The following is a 25,737-nucleotide window of genomic DNA, read 5'->3' as shown; positions in this document are numbered from 1 at the left end:
CCAAAACTAATTGTGCCCAACTACCATCCCTACTATTAGACCCCGCTCCACTATAAGATCCTCTCCCCTAAAGTTTCTTCAGGAAAAATAACATTCATAAAAATTAGACTAATCATTCTTTAAATTTTTATTATAGCAGAAAATGATTAAAAAATATCCATAAGGAAACTTCAAAATAAGGTTCTTCCAAGTTGACTACCTAAATTTCCAAGAAATTTCTGTGGATAAAACCTCCCATGTTCCAAGAAAGGGGCTTCACACTATATTTGTTGGATTCTTCGCAGTACCATCCATACAAATTCAATGAAAAAACGAAAATGGTTGAATTGTCACAAAACCAATGATCCAGAAGGTCAGTATTCTCCATAACTCCAACACGAGGAAAGTTCTATTCGGGCTTCGTAGAAATCATGTTGTTGGTTCGATCACTCTGTAATATATATCAAATAACAATTCAATAACTGAAAACTAAAGCTTGCAATCTGAAATAATTTGCCGAATTTCGTGAGACAATTTTCGAAGCTTACCGGATTCTTCACGGTACCTTCCATTCAAATTCTCTCTTTCGAAAATGATAAAAGGAAAGAGGTTGAACTGTGAACTTCATTTACGCGAGGAGGTCAATATTATCCATAACTCAAGACGGGGAAAGTTCTATCTGGGCTTCCCATAAATCAAGTTGTTGGTTCATGGAAATATGTCGATTACTCTGTAATACATATAATATTGTGCTTGCAATCTCAGATAATTTTCCAAATTTCGTGATACAAAGCTCAAATTTTTACAGAGAATTTGCGAAATTTTAGACTAACAATTTCATTTTGGCAATATCGAATGGATGGTGTTGTGAGAGATCAAAATTTTATTTCCCAAAGATGGAGATGAAGATGAGTATGCCCTTACAGAAATCTCTTGAATCTAATCAGCAATCAAAGGTACATGTCTTTCCTAGCATATATTAAATTTCTTGTTTTCAAGTTTTTTGAAGCATCGAGTTGACTTGGTGTTGCATTTATCAGAAGCCGAGTAGCAAATTCTTATGGAAATGCCTTTGAGCTGTTGTGCGAGACTTAGCTTGGTATTTGGGACGCAAGGATAATCTAGTTGGTGTAGGGCACCTAACACTTCAAGCATGCATTTTTGTTTTCTTCTAAGTTTTTATGTTGTCTTTCATGATGAAATAATGGACCATCCATTTGAGACTCAGTAGAGCCATGGTTGAGTTGTCCAAGCTTTGGGTTGTGTCATTTGTGTTCAGGATGCTATCAGCCTAAGAAGTTGAAATGCTAATGTAGATCATAGGAGTAGTACTCTAGATCATTGTTATCATGTAATAGGGATCTATTGTATTGTGTTTAGGTCTTATAGGATGCTTGAGGGCCTTTGGGAGCCTTAGAATGCACTAGAATGAAAAGTTGCATCTCAAGTGTCAAAAATATGTAAAAGTTGTTGAGCAACATTTTGCAACTTTTTGCAAAAGTTGCATTTTTTATGATTGGCGTTGCAAAGTTGGTTCAACCAACTAAACCATCAACATATAAGCCAAAATCTACTTCATTGTATGGGTTGGAGAATCTGAAATGCAAGAGCAAGTTTTGTGTTTTCAAGAAATCTTGTTTTTTCACCGTTTTTGACAATTTTTCCTTATTTTCATTGCTTTGTATGGACCAGTATGGAGTTGTCAGGGAAAGCTCATTGCAAGGCATGAGTGTTAGTTGAAATTACTTCCCAGCAAGGTAGATTAGTGAGTTTGTTTGTGTTTAGTTGCAGGGAACTAATTCTTTCTCTATAACTAGGTGTAAAATTGTGAGATTTTGCCAAGATCAAGCACACAATGAAAAGTATAAAAGAGAGAGAAAAGAATGACAAGAACAAACTATATTCTCATCAGTATACAAATGATCAATTGGATTAACCAATACAATGAATATAAGCCTACTTATATAGGCAAGGCCATATGGATGTACAAGCACACAATCATGACATGTGGCTCAATGAGAAACAAGGGTAGGTAAGAAATACTAGGGGTCGGTAGGAGAAATAACATTATATTCCACAAGAGGTGGATGACCCACCGAATGTGGAGTGTAATAGCAAAATAAGACTACAAAAGGTGGAACTTCTCCTACAAGCTATATCCCTATGTGCATACTTCCCTAAGTGTCTCAAATCCAAACTACGAAGAGATGCATTATCCTAAGTTAACTTAAGTAAAGTGTAATAATATCCATAATGAATATTTATTTACATCAAAACCCCCCCTTAAGTGCAACTTATGGGAATGAAGACTCAAGTCAACAATGCAAGATGAGTCCCAGTTACTAGGCCATGACAGGTACCCATGTACAATATGCAAATGCAAACTAAACTATGCAATGCAATCTCTCACAAACGGAGAAAGGGAGAAAACCCAGTGGGAAAAAACTCCCCCCCAAAAGAGAGATGAATGTACAAAAGACTCTCAAAGAAGAAGGAAAACACCTCAAAGAGGAAAAAGTCCCCCCCACAAGAGAGGAAGGAGAAGTCAGCTGACCCCCCCTAATGACACATACTGCACCCCCAAGAGAATTTGCAATTGCTGGAACTTACCCTCAGTGAAAGGTTTGGTGAATATGTCTGCAACCTGCTCTGCTGTAGAACAATACTGCAAATCAATGACCCGCTCCTAAATCAACTCTCAGATATAGTGCATATGAATCTCGATGTGTTTGGTCCATTGGTGTTGGACCGGGTTCTTTGAGATTGCAATAGCACTCTGATTGTCACAATGTAGAACTGTCGATCGTGGAGTGGTGAACCCAAACTCTGTGAGAATCTACTGAAGCCAAATAGTCTCAGTTGCTGCGTTAATAGCTCCTTGATACTCAGCCTCAGTCAAAGAGAGAGCAATAGCATGCTGCTTCTTGCTCTGCCAACAAATGGGGCTTGAACCAAGGTGAAAACTGTAACTTGAAGTAGACTTACGATCATCAAGATCGCCAGCCCAATCGAAGTCTATGTAACCAACCAAACGAAGTCATGTGCCTGCTGCATAGTGAATCCCATAGTGATGTGTACCCTGGATGTAATGAAGGATGCATTTGGCAGCTTTCCAATGAAGCTCATGTGGTTCCTGCATGAAGTAGGAAACTATGCCAAGCGCAAATGAAATGTCAGGGTGTGTATGAGTCAAGTAGATGATCATGAGACTACCCACAAGCTGGCGATATAATGTGGCATCAATTGGTGGAGAAGAACACTGAGTCTCAAGCTTGACTCTTGAAAGAAAGGGAGTTGGTGCAGGCTTACAATCAACAATATGAAAGCGTGCAAGTAGATCAAGAGCATAATTGGGCTGCTATAGTGTAATCCCAGAAGGTGACTGTGAAATCTCTATCCCGAGAAAGTAGTGCAAAAGACCCAAGTCAGTCATAGAAAATCTATCATGCAAAGCAGATTTGACCCTGCTAATGATGGATGTAGTGCTCCCTGTAATGATCAAATCATCAACATAGAGCACAAGTATCAAGTGAGAGTCATCATGTTGTAAAATGTAGACATTCAGATCGAAATGACACCTGGTGAACCCTGCTGAGAGAAGAAAGGAATCCATCTTGGCGTACCAAGCCCCGGGGACCTTTTTAAGGCCATAGAGAGATTTCCTTAGTCTGCAAACCAAGGAAGTATCCTAGATGAAACCCTGTGGCTACTCCATATAAATCTCCTCATCAATATTACCATGAAGAAAAAAACTCTTCACATCCATCTGATGTACAACCCAACCATGAGCTGCAGTAATAGCAAGTATCAAGCAAATGGAGTTCATCTTGGCTACGGGTGCAAAAGTCTCAGTATAGTCATCACCTGAAACCTAAGAGAAACCTTTCGCAACAAGCTGAGCCTTATACTTATCCACACTACCATCTGCTGCAAACTTGGTTCGATAGATCCACTTACATCAAACCATCTTTCTCCCCTTAGGGAGATGGACTAAATCCCATGTGTTGTTCCTCATCAAGGAACTATACTCTTCCTCCATAGCTTGGTCCCACTCAGGAACCCCTAATGCTTCCCGAAATGTCTGTGGATTGGAAGCGGTAGCAATGAATGCATGTAGAAGATCTTGATGCTGTAATTGAGTCCTCTGTGTATTTGAAGGATCCCCAACAAGAGAACCCGCTTACTCAAGTGTTTATCGAGCCCAACGAGGTCTAGGTGGAGGTGGAGAACGAGGCTCCTCAACTGCATGTGGACCCTGCAGAGGTGTAAGGGCTTCGAGTCAGAGTTGAAGGAGTCTCATCATCTGAATCACTAGCATCACTATCCACAATGGAGGGAGTTGGAGGAGGTAGAGAGGCTAAGCTAGGAGAGATTTCCTCAAAGTGAACACTCCTCTCAATAAACACCTCATGTGTCTCAGGATCCATCAATATATATGTCTTAACACCCTCAGGATATCCAACAAATATGCAAGGCCAACTCTGAGGTTCCAATGCCTTGTATTTCTTCGGAGGTATGCGAGCCCATGCTGCATACCCAAAGACTCTGAAATGTTTGACAATCAGTTTCCTACTAGCCCAAGCCTCAAAAGGAGTAATACCTTGCAAAAATTTGTGAGGAACACAATTATGGATGTGTGTGGCACAATAGATAACCTTTGCCCAAAATGCGGGATCAAGAGAACGTGCATGTATCATACAAATAGCCATTTCTTTGAGAGTTCTATTCTTGCGTTCTGCAACTCCGTTTTGTTGTGGAGTGTATGCAACAAAATGCTGAAGTTCAATCCCCTCAAATGTACAAAAATCCTCAAGTCTTTCATTCACATATTCCTTGCCATTATCTGTACGAAGAATCTTGACCACTTTCCTAGATTGCTTCTCCACACAAGTCTTGAAGTCTTGAAATCTATCAAATACTTCACTCTTATGAATGAGAAAGTAGACCCAAGTGAAGCGGGAGTAGTCATCAATGAAGGTGAGGACATAGCGGGCCTTGCTAAATGAAGGTGCTGGAAATGGACTTGCTACATTGCTATGAAGAAGTTGAAGAACTTCCAAATCTCTCCAAGCTTTCCTTTTATCAAACTTTTCCTTGAGATGCTTGCACATGGAACACCTGAACATACACCCTCTGAAAAACTGATTGAAGGTTGACCTATGACCATGTCTTTAGTGTTGAGTATCTGAAGATAGCAGTGGTTGAGGTGACCAAACCGCTCATGCCATAGCTTACTTTCTGAATTTGAATGAGTAAGCAAGGCCCTAGAAGGAGAACTTGGCACAAAGTGGGAGAATGAGTAAATCCTTGAGTTGTCATTGACTTGTCCCACTGCTACCAAGGCATCATCATCAAGTTCCTTTACAACAACTGAATCAAGTGTAAATTCAACCTTTTTCCCATTCCCATAGTGAGTGATTTGGTAGATGGAGAGAAGGCTGGTAGACAAGTTAGGAACATAAAGAAAATTCTCAAATGTTTCATCATCCATGTCAACTGAACCTTTCCCTTCAACCTGAACTTGTGTATTATCACCTATGTAAATGTGAGGTACCTTAGATGGCTCCAATGAAAAAAATTGTTCCTTTGTAGAACCCATGTGATATGAGGCACTCAAGTCAAGTATCCACTGCTGTGAAGAACCTGTTGTAGCCACAAATGCTTGCCCCTTTCCCTTAGACTGTGAGGAAGAGGAAGGAGATGAATCCTTCTTTGTGTAGGCAAAGGGAAAGTTGATGTTGTTTTTCTTAAGAAGATTTGTCAACTCATCAACTTTCTTGGTGTGGCATCGATGCTCATTAAGAACATACTTCTTGCAATATGCACAAGTTGGTTTATCCTTCTTAGGTGGAGTCCCCTTCTTCAAAGAGGATGAAAAATCGCCTTGTGATAGAGAGGATGGTTGTCCTTTTTCTTGTTGTGGCTTTGAATTAGATTGCTTCTTGTTGTTGGAATCTTTGCCTTGACTCCCTTGACTCCCTTGATTAGCCACCAAATCCTTGGACTTTGAAGACTTGAGAATCCCCATGTTCAACAACTTAGATTGTTCCAATATCAACATTTCTATGAAAGCATCAAAAGAAGGCATAATATAGGAACTCCCCACTGTCAAACGATGAGTTTGGAAGCTAGACACAAATACTGCATATTCTGGTGCAAGCTTGTCCAACAAGTTGAATATCAACTGAGCATGCTTTTTGTCAATTCCACAATCATTAAGCTTTGCTCTTAGCTCATTTGCTTTGGTGACATAATCTTGGATTGTATCAAAAATCTTGGGATCCAAGTTGGTGAGCTCATTGTCAATCTTGTAACCCCTGATTTCATCAACTTGACCATACAATTTTTGATACATATCCCAAGCCTCTTTGATTGTTGTACACTTCTCAATGTGAAACATGAGGTCATCTGATACATACTTACGCAAAGTTGCAAGAGCCATGCAATTCTTAGTGATCCATTCTAACTGAGCATTAGGATCAGCCTTAGGATCAGGTGGTGCTGCTATTGTTCCATCTATGTAATGTGTGAGACCTTTTTCCATTAATTTGCTCCATACTTTAATTTTCTATGATGCATAATTATGTGGAGTTAAAGGTGGAAATTTATGAGGACTCATTGCAACAAAAATGAAAGAGAACAAGGAAAGAGAGGCACAATCACACAAGATACCCCTCAAATTCACTCAATCAAAGAACCCCCTCAAAAGTGATGATTTGACACTTTATACTTAGTGCGTGTACAATGGGCCACTTGCAAAAAATGGAAAAGTGGACTTCTGATTTCAATTTTACAACTTCTTTAATAAGGCCAAAAGAGACTCAAACTAATAATGTAAGAGATCTAAACTACGATCCAAGCAATTTACAAGTACCAAATAGGCCAAATAAGACCAATATTTGAAAGTACAATTTACACTCAAAATCTCTGAAATCTGATCATAGATTATGAAAGTAGATGAAAAAACACGCACTTAAAAAAAAATGACACTTGAAAAGGAGGTCGTATGAGCTCAAACGAAGCCTTTGAAGTTCCAGAATTGAGGATTCGACAGGTACAGCTGAGAGAATCCAAAAATTCTGAAAAACTTGTGCACTAAAATTAGAAAATAACCACACCATTGTGAAGAGCACGAAAAATTAGCCAAAATTGAAAAAAATTGTACCAAAAAATGAGCAAAATTGAGAAAGTTATGGGCCTCCAAAGTTGACCCAAAAATCCAAACTACTCAACAAAGAGGGGTCTAAAAATTTCCAAAAAAAGCTAATGTCTGCAAAACACTGTACTAAATTTGATGGTCGTATAACCATCAAAATGGTCATCGCACCCTAGACTAGGGTGATTGGGTGCTTATGTGGCAGCTGACTGTGCAGAAAATCTGGGTGGTGCTGACTAGGCTGTGCTGCTGACGGGGCAGGTGACTGGGCTACCTGCGTGGCATTGTTGGAAGTTGTTGGCGGTCCAGTGGGTGGCAGTCGAAAGGCTGGCAGTGGTTGCTGGAATCCGGCTATCGGAAATCTGTTGGCGGAGGAGTTGGAGCCTGGCGGTGGTGGTCGAAGCTGCTGTTGGCTCGGCAGTGGCGGGGCCAGAGTGGCCGGCGCGGGCAGCGGTGGTGGGGCCAGGGTGGCTTGCGCAGGCTGCAGCGTGGACTATCACAGGTGGAGCATGAAGGGACTACTAGGAGTGGAGCGCGGAGGGGTTGCCGGAGGCGGCAGCTGTAGGGAGCTGCAGGGGCTGCTCGGAGGGGTCGACGGTGTAGCGGAGGCGCCAGTGGGAGATCTGCCACCGGGGAGCTGTGAGGTGATGGCTATCGGTGGTGGGACCTACAGCTTCTATGTGTGGTACAACCTGCGACCTGCAGAAAAGTACGGTGGGGCAGGGGGTCTACAGACCCCCAAAAATAAACTTTTTTTCTTTTTTTTTGAAAAATAAAACCCCCTTTCACCTTTTCGGATTTTTTATTTTATTTCAGAAAAAAAAATTTTCAAACTGGAAAAATAATTTTTAGAAAAAAGTAATTTTTTTAAAATCCGAAAATTCCGTACCGTACCGCTCGAATTGGGTAAAAAATTCCTCCATACCTAAAAAATGATTTTTGCCAAAATAGGTCGAGTTTATACTCGATTTTTATGGAAACGGCCTCCCAGACGCAATGGTGAGGTCGAAAATGCTTTAAGATGCCTCCAAAAAGCACAGTTCCTCAGATCCAAAAATAGAAGCCTTCCACGATGTCTCCAAAAACCAATCAATGAAGCCCCAATAGCTTTGATGCCATGTGAGATTTTGCCAATATCAAGGGCACAATGAAAAGTATAAAAGAGAGACAAAAGAATGTGAAGAGGGGAAAATGGAGCAAGGTGAAATCAGGTGGTTAGTATGCAAACAAAACACTAAAAGATATTAAAACATGAAACATGAGTAAAACCACATAAAAACAAGAAAAAAATGCTTATACCTTGCTATTTTACCTCTCCCTCGGATTGAGCCTTCGGTGAAGTTGAATAGCGCCTCTCTTCAACTTGATTGGATGGCCTCCTTCTTGATGGATGTGGAATGCTCTCCAAATGCTCAACAAGGTAAGTGGATTATTGGATTGGATTTGGATTTGATAGAGGATTATGAACAGGATGAGAGAAGAAATAGGCAGCATGACAATGCATGAGAAGTGGATGATTTGTAAGGAGAATAGGCTCTAATTTATAGATTGGAGAAGACCAATGGAGGGCCAAGATTGATTTGATTATGAAGGGTTGAGATTTATTCGAGATTGATTTGAGATTGAAGGCATGGATCGAGGGTGCCTTGGGAAAATAAACAGGAATATAAAATTCCTTGGGAAAAGTGGGGAGAAATTTGAATTTCAAATATGAGGAATTAAAAATTCCAAAATAAGGATGCATTGAAAGATTCAAAGAAATTTGAATTTCTTTGAGAGGCTCAATGTTGATGTGACATGAGTGGGAATTAAAAATTGAGGGATAATGATAATCATGATTATGAGAGATTCTAGAAGGATTAATTAGGTTGTGTGGGATTAGGAAAAGTGATTTGTAGGAATCACATGACTAGGTTAATTAATTAGAATTAATTAACTGAGTGGGTTTAGAGGAAATAATTATTGGAGGGGACTTTAGAAGAATAGGGGAATAATTAATTTATTTGATAAATTAATTATTGGACAATAGTGACAAGATTAATTAATTTAGATTTAATTGATTCTGGGAGGAATAAGGATAACACAATTAAGTCAATTAATTATGTTGATAAGCTTAAATTAATTAAATATTAATTTTAGGTGTCTACAGAATGACAAGAACAAATTGTATTCTCATCAATATACAAATGATCAACTGGATTAACCAATACAATGAATATAGGCCTACTTATATAGGCAAGGTCATATGGATGTACGAGCACACAATCATGACATGTGGCTCAATGAGAAACAAGGGTAGTTAAGAAATACTAGGGGTAGGTAGGAGAAATAATATGATATTCTACAGGAGGTGGATGACCCACCGAATGTGGAGTGTAACGGCAAAATAAGACCACAAAAGGTGGAATTTCTCCTACAAGCTATATCCCTATGTGCACACTTCCCTAAGTGTCTCAAATCCAAACTATGAAGAGATGCATTATCCTAAATCAAATGGAATTCTAGGTTAGGGTCTGTACATATTATTAGAGTAGGTTTTGTTGTCTTGCAGGCCTTTGTGGAGGAGCTACAATGAAGTCCTAGGCTCACCGCTAGGAGTTGGTGAGTTAGAACAATAGAAGATGTGCAAATTCTGAGCACATATGGATTGGTGGAAGACAAAATGATACATTGTTGGAAAGCCCTTTGAGTTCCCAAGAAGAATCCCTAATTAGCTTTGGCAGATGTTTTGATTGGTGAGCCTTTTCAAGACCAAATTGGTAAGTCACCCGGGTAGGCTTAAACCCTTGAAAATAGTGCAGTATTGGAAACCCCATGTGTATCGATAACCCATATTCAATTTTTCAATATTGTTTGTAACTCTAAAAAGGGTACTCGAATCTGCAATTTTTTTGTGGCCTTGTGTGGAAATGTTTTAAACTAAGCCTTGAAAACTGTTAAGGGAGGGCTAATTGAATTAGGCCTATTTGAGCCTGGTGGAGAAAAAGAGAAGTTAGGAAACCTTAGCGATGGGTATAAGATGCCCAAACCCCTCAAAGAAATTGAAGGCATAATGTAAATTCATTTTGAATACCAAGAACCAATTAGTATATTGTGATCCTTTGCAGAGGTGATTGGAGCCTTAGGAGAGGAGTTGGAGACTGAGGTGGAACCCTTAATAAGCAGTTAGTTGTCAAAACTCAAGTGGCTATACCTTGGAGGAAAGCCAAAATGGATCAGACCTTGGAGGTCTAGATAGAAAAACCCTTACCAAGTGCCATTGGATGGGCTTGAGGAGTTAGAGGGTTGAGTAGACAAGTAAGCCAAGAAGGTGATTATAACAAGTTCCAAGACTCTCTGCATCACTAGTTCATACAAAGATATAATAATATATAATATGTGATTTACATATACTTTCATGGGTTTGGCTTGGCTGATCCAAAGGTTTTTTTTGTAGGCCGAATATTAGGAGGTTTTGTCAGGGTTTGGCTGGGTAAAGGTTAATTTTGTGGGTTCTTATAGGGCGAACAACTTAAATCACACACTAAGCTTTGACTTCTATTTTTAAAAGTCTTAAACACTCAAAGTTGACTAACATTCTCTAGGCTTAATATGTTGCTTAGTGTGTGTGGTTTAAGGCTATCCCTCATAGAGTATCTTGAGACCTTCAAGAGTTTGGTGCATTGTTTAAAATCATGAGATAAGGATACTTGTCCTCAAGGTTAGGAAGTTGGCAAGTGGAACAAAAAGTGAAGCTATATTTCAAGTGGCATGGTTGGGGATCCAAGTTTGTAAACGTCTTCGTGTCACAAAGTTTCATCTTGAGCATGATTCAATGATAACAACTAATGCTATTAGATGCAAAGATATGCTCAATTAGAAGTTTTAAGAAGATATTAGTCCAAATATGGGAAAATTTATTTGATTTCAATGATGTCTATGTATCCCATGTGTATAGAGAAGGCAACCAAGAGACAAATAAGTTAGCCAATCAAGCTATTGGCATGGGACAATTGACATGGTTGATCTAATTTAAATGGCGTGTGGAGCACTTAGCAATGGGAATTGTGGGACGAGTGACTGATGAAGGACAACACCATTAATGGTGATCAAGCTGGGTGCATTAATGAGGAAAAGTGGAAGAAAAATTGCACATGTGAATACCATGAGTGAGCCTATTAATGGGCAATGTAGCCATAGATGGATGATGCTATAAAGGCAAGATGGATAGAACTATAGTGTAGATGTGACAAACTAGTAGACAAATTTCAAAGATTGGATTATGGATGTGAGGCTATTGAAAGTTTTAAGACAAGGGATGTGAAAGTTTTGTAGGCCATCAAATTGATTCTAGTCAAGGGGTATCTCAACTCCTCCAAGTCCAATACCATGTTATCAAAAATATAGCATCTATGTTCCTTGCATGTTTGTTTAAGTTGCATGAGGACATATTTTTAGCAAGGCAAATAATGAAGAGGCTGGTGTGGGAAAGGTAGTGGGTGAATATGAAGAGGCTTGTGACTATTGTTATGGGAGGAGCTAGGCTTTCCCCTAACAAAGGTCACTATCCCAATCTTACTCTAAAATATAATAGCACATAGATACTATTCATTATCTATGAGAATGATGGCAATATAAAGGGTCGGTGAGTGTAGGTGGTAGATGCGCTAGAGTTTTTTAAAAGAGGTGGTTAGAGGGATGAAACCTAACACAAAGTGCCTCTAGCTATGGGATGGGTGGAGGATGAAGGGCACACAAAGTAGATATGAGCATGAATGCTAATGTTATGGATGGGTAATGGACAATGGATTTTTCCCTGGTTTTTTTTGGGTGAGCATATAGCTTCATATTTGGTGGGTGTTTTTAATTCTTTTGGGCTTAATTGAAGCAATTAGATTGTAATGGTTATGGCCCCTTAACCACTTTTATAAATAAAAAGGAATAACAAACACACACACACACACACACACACACACACACACACACACACACACATGCACACACGCACACACACACACACTCACATGCACACATACACACACTCACACATGATCACACACATACACACACACACATGCACACACACACACACACACGTACACACACACACACAACATTCATAAAATAACACAATTATTCAAATATAGGAACTCATAAGTCCTAATATTATTCAAACATATATACAACTTAACTATATAAGTCAAATTATGTGTGTGTGATTCCATCATGATACATTACCTCCACTAGCTAGTAACTTCTCAATGATAGTCTCTCTCTAGCTTGAGAGTGCCTCAATAGTTCTTGATGCACTTATGAAAATAGAACACATTGTTGGTGTAAATAATTATTCATCATGGATATTATTATACCTTACTTAAGTTTACTTAGGAAATTCATTTCATAGTAGTTTGGGTATGAGACACTTGGGTGTTTGTGCCATATTAGGATAGTATGTGTAGGAGAATTTCCACCTTTTATGGTGTTGATCTTGTTGTTACACTCCATATTCAGTGGATGATCCACCTCATGTGGACTATTATATTGTTTCTCTTACCTACCCTTGTTTCTTATTGAGCCACGTGTCATGTTTGTGTGCTCACATATCCATATAGCCTTGCCTATATAAGCAGGCTCGTATTCATTGTATTTATCAATTGATGATCCAATTGATCAGTATTTTCTCTTAATAAAATATAGTTTATTCCTATCAATATTTTGTTCTCTCTTATTTGTGATTTCTATTGTCTCTAGATCTTGGCAAAATCTCACATGGTATCAGAGCCATTAGAGTGTCATTGGTTTGCTAATTGAGAGAAATTTGATGCTATTTGAGGTTGTGTATTTTGGAGCTTTCTATTGTAGGTTATTATTGAAGTTTGATGGGTCAAATCTGAGGTCACCATTGGATTAAGGAGGTCCAAGAAAGTCATTTTTTCCTTTTGTTTCATCCAAATCGGATTTTGGAGACCAAATTTAGAGGCATTTGAAGTTTGAAGCTGCGGCGGAAATTTTTCAGAAATTATAATTTTGCAGGCAATTTTCAAATAGTGATATCTCACTCATTCGGACTCCTTTTTTTGAGCAATTTTTTTTGTTTTGGGGTAGAATTTCATGATCTGTATAGTGGGGTAAGATTCTTTTGATTTTTGGATACAGATTTTTCAGAAATCATGAAATCTCAATTTTTACAACTTTGGAGGCTTCGTTTGGGTTCATATGGACTCCTTTTCAAGTGCCATTTTTTTTTTAAAGTGCATATTTTTTCATCTACTTTCATAATCTGCCATTTATTTGCAGTGATTTTAAGTAAAAATTGTACTTTAAATATTTGGCCATTTTTGGCATATTTGGTACTTGTATTTTGCTTGGATCTCAGTTTAGATCACTAGCACTATTTGTTGAAGTCTCTTAGATCTCATTTTGAGAAGTTGTAAATTGAAATCAAAAGTCCACTTTGCCTTATTTTGCAAGTGGCCCATTGTATACGCACTAAGTATAAAGTACCAAAATTACCATTTTGGGGGGATTTCTTGATTGAGTATTTTGGGGGGGTGTCTTGTGTGATTCTGCCTCTCTCTGTTTTGTGTTTTTTCATTTTGGTGCTATTGGTTCTCCTAAATTTCCACTTTTAACTCCTCATAATTATGCATCATGGGAAATTAAGGCATGGAGTAAACTAATGGAAAAAGGACTCATTCATTATGTAAATGAAACTATTACAGCACCACCTGATCCTAAGGATGATCCTAATGCTTAAATTGAATGGCTTACTAAGAATGCTATGGCACTTGGAACTCTTAGAAAGTATGTATCAGATGACCTCATTTTTCACATTGATAAGTGTACAATAATTAAAGAGGCTTGGGATATTTTTAAGAAATTGTATGGTCAAGTTGATGAGATTAAGGGCTACAAGCTTGATAGTGAACTCACAACTTTGGATCCCAAGGATTTTGATACAATCCAAGATTATGTTAGAAAAGCAACTGAGCTAAGAGCAAAGCTAAAGGATTGTGGAATTGACAAAAAGGATGCTCAATTGGTTTATAACTTGTTGGACAAGCTTCCTTCAGTGTATGCAGCCTTTGTATCTAGCTTTCACACCCATAGGTTAGCTCAAGGTTCCTCATACACTTCTCCCTCATTTGATTCATTCACGGAGATGTTGATACTTGAGCAATCTAAGCTGACCACGATGGGGATTCTCAAATCTTTAAAGTCACAAGCTTTGGTGGCTAACAAAGGGAATCAAAGTAAGAATCAAAAGAAACCTAAGTCTAAACCACAACATGATGGAGCACAATCTTCCTCTCCACAACAAGGTGATTCACCATTCTCACCTAAGAGGAAATCATATAAGGATAATCTTTTTTGTGGATATTGCAAGAAGTCAGGACATGATGAACATCATTGTTATAAGAAGGATATTGATGAGGTTAAGAATCTTCTTGAGAAGAATAGAATCAACCTACCTTCTAGAATGTCTACATCGGCTTCTTCTTCCAAGGATAAAGGAAAGGATCACTCTTTTGGGACTAATAAAGGAAAGGGACAAGCTCTTTGTGCTACTATAAATCATGATTCAGGGAGATGGCTTCTAGATTCAGGGTCTTCTCATCATATGGCATCTTCGCAGTCTATGTTTTCCACATTTGAGCCTTGTCACATGTCGCAGATTTTGATGGGCAATCATACATACATGGATGTGATTGGGAAAGGATCTATTGCCATTGGGGATAACTCCTTCAATGATGTGTTGTGTGTACCCCACTTGACAAATAATCTTCTGTCCATCTATCAAATCATACATGGGGCAACTAGGAAAACTGTGGAGTTCACACCTAATTTAGTTATCATTAGAGACTTGAAGAGTAGAGCTATCATTGCGACTGGGGTGGTTGATCATGCATCTCGGTTGTACTCTTTTTCAGATTTTGGTCCTGTTGATAAGGTTGGTTCTTCCTATGTTGATGATTCGGATTTTGAGAACTTTGGGCATTTGAACTTGGGGATTCTCACATGTGACCCCGTTCTTGAGTCGTGCATTTCATCTCCTTCTATTGATATCACACCACCTATTGCACCTGATGATGCAGCTAGTGTGACAATTTTGCCTTCTTATGATTCAGTGTAGCAGGATATTTCATGTCTTCCAGCTTCAGTTGATTGGGATGCCTAGTTAACAGACATTGTAGGTTTGTTTGTGGATTCCTACATTGTATATTTGGGAGACAACATTCATGAAATTCATCTTCTGTTTGATGAAGATGATCCTTCTTTGATTGTTGCGAGGGATAACTCTGTCCCTCTTGTGCATTCTCTACATGATCAATCTTTAGAGGTTGACATGATTGTGGATACTTTTGTACAACACTTGGAGGAGGTCTCTTTATCTTTTGAGGAGACATATGAGTCTTTGGATATTGTTCTATATTCATCTCCATTGGATCTTGGAGTGCCTTTTTCAGCAGTGTGGCACAGTTTACCACCTTTGGAGGGGGTATCTTTCAGCATCGACATGGGGACACTTGAGCAATTTTCAGAGATTCCTTTCATCATGAGTATTTTTGCTTCATCTTCCCTTCATGGTTGGGGAGACTTCATGGATACACCTTTGGTTTTGTTTCTTCCTAAGGGGAGGAATGTTGTTCGACGTTCATGGAGCAATTTCTTCATTCATCTTTGAGCTTCTATCATTGGTGCAGATTCCAGATTGAGGGGGGGCTTTCTAGTCTCTCTTCTTCTTCTCTCATATGGGGGGGACTTTTTACTCACATGGGGTTTTGTCCTTCACATACATCTATGAGAGTGCTTTGTATCTAGTTTTCATCTCTCTTTTGGGGGAGGGTTTTTTCCCATTGAGTTTTTCTCTCTTTCCCCGCTTTGTGAGAGATTTCATTGCATTGGTTTGCATGCATTTGCATTTGTACATGGGTACCTAACATGGCCTAGTAGTTGGGACAAATATTGCATTGCTTAGTTGCATTGTAGACTTTAGTGCATTTCCCTAAGTTGCAGTTAAGGGGGGGTGTTGGTGTAAATAATTATTCATCATGGATATTATTACACCTTACTTAAGTTTACTTAGGAAATGCATTTCATAGTAGTTTGGGTATGAGACACTTGGGTGTTTGTGCCATATTGGGATAGTGTGTGTAGGAGAATTTCCACCTTTTATGGTGTTGATCTTGTTGTTACACTCCACATTCAGTGGGTGATCCACCTCATGTGGACTATTATATTGTTTCTCCTACCTACCCACACCTATTTCGTACCTACCCTTGTTTCTTATTGAGCCACGTGTCATGTTTGTGTGCTCACATATCCATATAGCCTTGCCTATATAAGCAGGCTTGTATTCATTGTATGTATCAATTGATGATCCAATTGATCAGTATTTTCTCTTGATAGAATACAGTTTATTCCTATCAATATTTTGTTCTCTCTTATTTGTGCTTTCCATTGCCTCTAGATCTTAGCAAAATCTCACACACATAAATATTCAATTAAAGACATTGAATTTCTACAAACCATATTATTAAATTTCAAAGCTTTTGGATTTGACTATGTGACCATTTTTTATATCAATGTTTTAGGATCAACAATCTAAATAAACTAGAGCAAAGAAGAGAATGAATGAGTAAATAGTAGACCAAGGATGAATAAATAGTGGAGGGGGTTTCAATGTAACATGGGAATTGAAACACAACAAGAGGAAATTAAGAAGAGTTAACTTTACATTTAAAGAAAAAAGTAAATTAAATGTATCTCTATATGAATGCAAGCATGTGGGTGTGAGAAAATTTGAATAATTATTTATAATTTTTTCACATACAAATGTACATAATTATTCAGTTATTATCATAGTTACACTGTATTCATATATAAACACTCTTTTAATTTAAGGAAAGATCCTCCATATTCTACTAGAGCTTATGTTAATCATCAACATATTGTAAGGTAAGATGATGTTATGCATTTTTATTCATGACCTATCTCGTAACATAACATTAAGTAAAGATGAATCTTTAGATGATGAGAATACTCCCCCATCTAACACAATGAATATGAATTATAGTAATAGGAGTGAGAATATTGCTACAAAGGATATTCCTTCCTCATCTATTGATCCCTTTGGCCCTTCAACATTTTCTTACACAAAAAACTATAAAGTCCACAACGAAAGTCATTCTCCTTCACAATTGAAAATACTTTATGAGGTTGGCTATGATATTGTAGACACCTATAATTGTCCTATCTAATTAAATAAATATTTTTATTTATTTGTCTTCTATTAATTAATTAATTAAGTATTTATTTATTTAATTAATTCATTAATCCTCTTCTAAGCCTTTCCTCATTTAAATAAATATTTTTATTTATTTAAATTGTCCTTTTCCTAAATTATATAAATATTTTATTTATTTAATTGATCCCACTTCCTCTAGTAATTAAATAAATCTTTATATTTATTTAATTAATTCATTAGCCTTTTCTACCCATGACACATGTCATGCATCTCTTACCTACCCCCTTTATAATTTAATTATTTCCTCTACCTACCCTTTAATCATAGCCGACCATTTATCTTTTCACCTCTTAATCTTATCCCTCCATTTCTTACGATGTCTTCTATATAAGAGGATGCCCTCTTCTTTTTCAACCCTAATCACCCAATCAGTGTGTCTAATCAATCTTATGCAATCAAGTCTTTTTGCGATCAAGCTATCAACCACATTTTCATTCTTTATTGAGCTATTGTACACACATAAAATCTGAGAGCAAATATATCAAACATGATCAATGAAGATTGAAACCCTATTGGACATTTGAATGATATATCTTTCTTTGTTTTGTTGATTTGCATTATCTTAGGTATCTTCATTTATGTATCCAGTGGATGCTTTTCATTGTTAGGCTAGGGTTTCGTGGTTGGATCTTTGTTAGTCTTTCAATATTATTGTTTTCATCATCCATTTTCACCATATACAAATATTACTTCAAAACAAGGCTATAGTGTACAAGATCTTTGAAAGTTAAAACAAGGAATGAATGTCCATATAGATCCTCCCTCACAATCTACTAGATAAGGCATAGGATACCCCGATTCATCACCTCAAACACCTATGGATGAAATTCTTAAAATTCAGATTCTTGCTCATTATTTTGTGAAAGAATGAAGAATATGTAAATCTAGTCAATACAATAATCCTTTATGCACATATCATCAAATTGATGACCATCACACTAAAGAATATCTTGATTTCTAAAATGAAATGCAAAGACTAATTGATAATGGTACCCTTAAATCTTTCAATAAAGCTTTGTTAGCCAAACAGGTTTGGAGGGCTTATGGTATTAAGAGAACTTGGAGTAGGGTGTGGTTTGACAAATACATCCATAATCAACCCATTCATTCCCTTCTCTATTCTGATGATATCCCCGCTAGATCTTTTATATGGAATAGTATCATAAAATCTATTAAAGTTGCTAAAGCTGGAGCTGGCTAGGTCCTTGGCAAAGGTAACAAAATCAGATTTTGGGAGGATGTCTGGATCAAAGAAGAGCCTCTTTTTAATTAGGATTGCAGCCATATCATTGAAGATTGTTAAAGGAGGTTTGGTTCTATGGTCTATAATTATTGGGAGGAGAATAAATGGGTTAGACTTGATGCTATTTATGTTGGATTTTCTTTGCTCTAGTATGATTTGCTGTCCTTTTCTATCAACAAAGATTCAGATGATGTCTTCTTATGGACGAGTAATCCTAGGAGTACTTTTACTATTGCTTTTGCTTACAAAAAGATATCTACCCAGGCTAGTAACCCTATATGGACTAAAGTTTGGAATAGATTCCTCATTCCTAAAGTTAATATGTTTTTTTGGCTTGCAATTCACAACAAGATTCTCACTATTGATAACCTGGTCAGAAAAGGATTTATGATCCCTAATAGGTGTGAGTTATGTCAGAAAGAGGCTGAGTTTGTGGATCATTTATTCATTCATTATTATTTTACCTGGGAAATCTGGGGTAAATTATGGATGCAATGGAAACTTGATTGGGTTATGCAGAATAGTTTTAAGGAAGTTCTTTGGCATTGGATTTTCCCTACCAAGTTTCCCATCATTAAGACCCTTTGGTCCTTTTTTCTTCCTATGACCTGTTGGCATATTTGGAAGGAGAGAAACAATAGAATTTTTAGGGAGACTAAGTGTTCTTCTCAGGTGGTATATGAAAAGATTTGTAGGGCTATTAAAGAAAACATCAACACCATCCACAAAAGCAACAAGTAGTGCAGTTATATTGATATGAATGATAATGAGAAAAGGATTCTAACATAATGGAAATTAATGAATAAGGTTTGGAAGTCTGATATGAAGAGTAGAAGAGATAATGTGGTTTGGAGGTTTCCTCCTCATGATTGGGTGAAGGTGAACTTCAAGATGGTGCAACTAAAGGAAATCCAAGTAATGCTAGAGGGGGAGGTGTTATCAGAAACTCTTATGGCTTTTGTGTTGTTGTGATTGCTTCTCCCTTTGGAATTCAAAAACAACCATGTTGCAGAAGCTCTGGCAATGTTAAATGTCTTCAGCTTGCTCAGGGCTTCAATTTTAAAATAATTTGGCTGGAGGGGGATTCCCTTAATATAATTTAGGCTATTAAAGGTATTAGTTCCCCTTCTTGGAATATCCAAAATATCATTGATAAGGCAAAAAAATGTTAGATGCCTGTGATAGTGTGGTTATTGCCCATACCTTTAGGGAAGGTAATAGGGTAGTAAATTTGTTAGCCAATGAGGGGGTCATTTTAGTGGAAGATGTTAATTATATTAGAGAGTCATCATGTAAGAACAAAGTTCGAGAGCAATTATTTTATGATAGAATCAATGGTACATATTAATCTCATTATTACCCTTTTTGGTTCAGAATTCAATGATAGAGTTTGGAGTGAGGCAGATTGTCAGATGATGACCTTTCTCAGGCGTCGCGCTAATGAGTATAGGTGTGAATGGCCTTATCATATTAAGTACTAGGTTAATTTACATGTTTTAAAGGGCTACTTGAAAAACAAGAAATTTACCTTGGTTTTCGATTCCAGCTTCTCTGTTCTTCAGTATCTGGTCATTTTGTGTTCCCCTGAGGGTTTCAATTTGAACAACTACTACATTATGGTAGGAAATCTCAACCATAACGAGCCCACCAGTTGTGAAAGTTGGAAGGGTTAAAGGAAAATTTGGAGAAGGCTGCATAAATATGGCTTCACTGATTGCATGGGAACAAGAAGTCTATATCCCATGGTTTTTCTAAGGATTTGAAAAATAACAAAGTTACTCTATTTGGTCAGACCTGGAGAGTGGATGAAGATTTGGTGGCTAAGGTGACTGGTTTGTAGAAGAACGACATCAAGTTTTATAGACAATGTAAGTTCTCAGTGGAAGCTATAAAAAATTTCCCCAAGAACGAAGATGAAAGGGCTCGCCTTGCCAAAAAGGATAATATTTCCTATTATCTCCCTAACCAGGTAAAATCCTTTTGGCAGAAAATGTTGAAAATGTTAATGGAGTATCTTACCGTTGATGGTAGGTTTTTGAAAGTATATAATTATCACTTTGTTATCCTTAATCACTTTCACCATGGCTCTAAGATATCTTTTCCCTTCTATCTAGTCTCCCCCCTTAATGACAGTCTGACTGACCATGCTAAGAAACCCAATTCCTACCCTATTGCCCACCAAGGTCTTATTTTGTTAATTTATGAGTATCTTAAGGATAAAGTTAAGGCTAATAAGGATGATCCCTTTGTGGAGAATTCCCATATCTCTAAGGATTATGACAGCTCTGAGTCTGATGAGGATTCTACCAATCCTCCCCCTAAAAATAAATTGAGGGTTAGTAAGACAGCTGAAGAAGAAGTTGAAGAGATGATTGATTCCGAGCAGGAGCAGGAGAAGGAGGTGGAAAAGAGGCAAATAATGAGCAGGAGAAGGAGGTGGAAGGAGACAAGGATAATGAACAGGGTAAAGAGGATTTTGATGAGTCAGAGGAGAAGGATTTTGCAATTGATACGAACAACAAGGATGAGGTTCAGAATAAAATGGAGGAGGGAAACCCGAGGTTTGAGGATTCTACCTAGGACATGGAGGATGCAGATACTATTCTGAATGCTGCTACAAATAGCTCTCTGAAAATGTTTAATTTCCAGAAGTGGGTGGTTGATAATATTATCAACATTCAAGAAAGATAGAGAGAGATAGAGCTCAAAATTGATAATGTGGCAAAGGATATTAATAATAAAGGAAAAGAGGAAATTTCTAAGGATAATAGTGAAGCAAAGGATGAAAAAGAAATTTCAGACTGGTCGAAAGGTGAGATCATAAAGGGAGATTTGAAGCACTTGGAGGATGTGGTGAGGACACTCAAAGAAAAGGGTGAGTCTGATAATGAACTGATAAACAATAGAATTCAAAAAACTGAGAGTGCTCTAAGGAAATTCATGGAGCATAGCTTGGTTGTGTTGAAGGTGTCTTCCCAAAATATGAATGTGCTGGTTGCTTGCCTGGAGAAGGATAAGAAGAATAAAGACATTGTGATTGTTGATGATGAGTCGGGTTGTAGCTCTGTCCAACATTCTTCCAGACACGGAACTAGGCAAAATGCTAAAGAGTTGGAGCTAAAGACCAAAGGTAATCAACAGGTGCAGGAAAGTAAAGACCTTAATGAGGTAGCAAATGCAATGATGATGCTTGTCAGGGATGCTGAGGAGACCATAAATAATTTCACCTAAATTCTCTAGTTATGTTTTAGGTGTGCCAGTTTCTCGCTGGTCTTTTGTTGTTCTCTCTGGCTGCTATCTTTTGTGTTGTTCTTTTGTAGCCTTTCTCGCTTTGTTCTATCCTCTCTTGTTTCTCTAATGCTTTTCTTTTCGATATGTAAGTGGGTTTTGGGTCCCTTAAAACCTGGTTTTCCTTAATAAAAAACAATATGAATATAAACAACAAAAATATATGATATAAACATTGCAATCATGGAATATGATTTGATAAAATTTCTAAAATGTTGAATTAACCCTACAAAACTCCTTTTATTCATCTCATTATTGTGTATTCGTTGTATTTCATGGCTGCCCTTTTATAAATTTAAATGAATATTTGCATATGTAATCAACAATATGAATATAAACAACAATAGTGTTTGGTGCGAGAGCACCCTCACGCTCGCAATGGTCAAATTTTGTTCGTCGTGTGCACAAACCGACATCGCAAGCGTATTCGGGTGGGTAGGTTTATGCTAGGCATGCCCCTGTTGTGCATTCCAAAGTGTTGGAATGTCGAGAGTCATACCATACCAGTGCGATCTCTCAAGTGTGATTGGAGTATTAAGTGTCGGTTGCATCATATGTTCCTTTCCCTTAAACTATCATAGAAACTTTAAAGCATCCTTGTACAAACTCCTATAAATGAGTACGATAATCACTTATATAGAAGTGTTACTCTCTTACAACCTTTCTATCCTCCTTTGTGCTATCATCTGCATGCATGAATGCTATGTGTACAAAATTAGAAACTTGTGTAGAGTGATAATACATAGATTGCACTTCATTTTGAGGTTGTAGTGTATAATTTTCAGTGAAATCAATCATAGAGACAATGGTGCCAAGAGGAGATGTGTCCTTACATAACTTTAATTTCTCATCTAACCATCAAGCTCTATGTGTATGAATTATGTACTCATAAAGTAGTTTCACTTGAAACATTTTCATAAATTCAGCTACACATATATCATTTTTCACTAGCTCACATCTCTTCAAATCTTTTCCATCTTTAACTCCATATGTGACTCTCTTGTATTTTTCGAAAGAAACTAGCTTCATACCAATTTCATGTGTGCTCTCCAAATGTATGCATCTTGGTAAATGTTTTAAACCACCACATATAGTACAAGAACCTTCCAAACAAGGCATCTTATAATAAATTCAACCATCATGTCTATTACATAGCACACTTAAAATAAATTCTCTTACCGACTTAGGAGGTGCTTGTATATTGCAATCTTGCAAAACATCGTTAGTGTGCAAAGTAGAACAAATATGACGAAAAATATCATAGTGTACATGGAAAATTCAATAGGCATCCTACAACAACACGTGGTGCGTACATGATTAATCTTAATATAAAAAGGTTTTTCCATTTCAAAAAATCTTTGAGAAATTCTTATTTGTGAAAACTTTTGAAGGAATATTTCATAAAATTTAGTTTGAGTCATATCCAAATAGTGTTTGGCATGTGGCTCATGATTTGTAGACCCAATTTGTCTTCTAACAACATCTCTTTGGTTGAGCGAAACTCTTGTGTTATGCCAAAAATTTTCAATTAATGTTCTTAGTGCATCAACAACAACCTTGTCTTTGCATGGTAGTCTACTTGAGAATGCCCCAAGAGAATTATTGTTAGGTTCCTCTATTTTTTCCTGCCTCTTTAATGCTTTACTTAATGTTGTTCTACTAACGTTTAATGACTTGTTTTGCTTATCAAATGATCTTTTTTAATTTTCTTTCTCATTATGGTTGATGTAATGACATGTCAAGTAGCATTAGAATCTTTAGTACGTGATTTTGAACCAATAGCTTGATATGTATCAAATAGATTTCTCACAATAGTTCTTTCATTGTTACTTTCAGATGATCTTAGGCCTAGAATTTACATTCTCTCTAAAATTCAAATTTTTAATCATTTGAACAATTAATTGACATCTTGCGGTTTGATTTAAGTTTTGAAAATAGTTTTGCCATATTATTTTAACCATTCTCCTACAAGTTCGTTCATTAATTTTATTGGGTATTGGCTTCAATATATTCTCATCAATGTCAATTAGATACTTTTGTTTCCTACGAATAATTCTAGGAGGTGTTAACATCGGTGCATTATGTACATTCAATTCATCAAATAGAGAAGGTGTATGTTCATCATTAAATTGATTATTCAATGTGGTATCTTTTTCAATTGCATTAGGTTCATATAGTAAATCAAATGTCTCTTCTTCAATTGCATTAGGTGCATTATGTTTGTTTGGTAAGTCGAATTGAGATGTTGAGAATGACATACCTTCTTCTCCCATTGTTCTTATGTCACGTAATTTCTTCATATGTTGCCTTTGTCTTTCCTTTTCAACCTATCATTGTTCCATTGTTCCTCGCTTGTTCTTTCCCATGGTTGATATCGGTTGCCCTAAATAGAATCATATTACATATATATGTAAACAAAAGTTGATAAACAAACAAATAACCATAAATATGCATCTTAGCACTATTTTTTGGAATCAAACTATTAAACAATCACAATACTATTGACAAAACTAATAAGAACAACAATTCAATCATTTGAAATCATGCAAAAACAAAAATTCACTTCTATGTATAAAATAGTGATAGAAGTGCAGAAACAGTTCCGGTGGGGCCTTCAATAACCTCAAAAGCTTCTTTTGAGTCCGTTGAGGCTCTTGGGCAACTAAAAATATGTCTATGTACCGCATACACACTACATTAATAACCGTGTGCGTGCTATTAGTCCATAAAATGTTGGCAAGCCCAACGGTATTTTTTTTTCCCATTCTTTACTAATAAGTAGCACGTACATGCTCCTAATCCTAAAAAATGTTATCACCGGGTAGTGAATAATGGGCTCAATACTCCGTACATGCTTACAAGTAATAGGTACCGGATACGCACTCCTACTCCTTAAAAAATTTATGGTAGGGCAATGAACTAATAGGTTCAGTACCCCGTATGTGCTATTGGTAGTAGAAAAAATGTGAATGAAAAGGGAGAGAGAGAGAGAGAGAGAGAGAGAGAGAGAGAGAGAGAGAGAGAGAGAGAGAGAGAGAGAGAGAGAGAGAGAGAGAGAGAGAGAGAGAGAGAGAGAGAGAGAGAGAGAGAGAGAGAGAGAGAGAGTAGGGGAGAGGGAGAGAGGGAGAGAGGGAGAGAAGAAGGGAAGGAGGGAGAGAGGGAGAGAAGAAGGAGGGGTGGTGGAAGGAAAAGAGGGAGAGAAGGAGAGAAGGAGGGGGGGAGGGAGAGGAGAGGGAGGAGGGAGGAGGGAGGGAGAAGAGAGGGGGGAAGGAGGGAGAGGGAGAGAAAAAGGAGGGGAGGAGGAAGAGGAAGAGAGAGAGAGGGAAGGAGGGAAAGGGAGAGGGAGAGAGAGGGAGAGAGAGAGAGAGAGGGGAGGGAAGGTAGATAGAGGGAGAGAAGAGGGGGTAGGGAGGGAGAGAAGAAGGGGGTATGGAGGAAGGGAGAGGGAGAGTAGGGGGGAGGGAGAGAGAAGGAGGGAAGGAGGGAGGGGGAGAGAGGGAAAGAGAGAGGGGGGAGGGAGGTAGAGGTAGAGGGAGGGAGGGAGGTAGAGAGAGAGAGAGAGAGATAGAGAGAGAGAGAGAGAGAGAGAGAGAGAGAGAGAGAGAGAGAGAGAGAGAGAGAGAGAGAGAGAGGGGGAGAGGTAGAGGGAGGGAGAGAGAGAGAGGGAAGGAGGGAGAGGGAGAGAGAAAGAAGGGGAGGAGTGAGAGGAATAGAGAGAGAGAGAGAGAGAGAGAGAGAGAGAGAGAGAGAGAGAGAGAGAGAGAGAGAGAGAGAGAGAGAAGA

Source organism: Cryptomeria japonica, chromosome 4, assembly GCF_030272615.1.
Source record: "Cryptomeria japonica chromosome 4, Sugi_1.0, whole genome shotgun sequence".
Lineage (NCBI taxonomy): Eukaryota > Viridiplantae > Streptophyta > Pinopsida > Cupressales > Cupressaceae > Cryptomeria > Cryptomeria japonica.
This window is presented reverse-complemented; position numbering follows the sequence as displayed.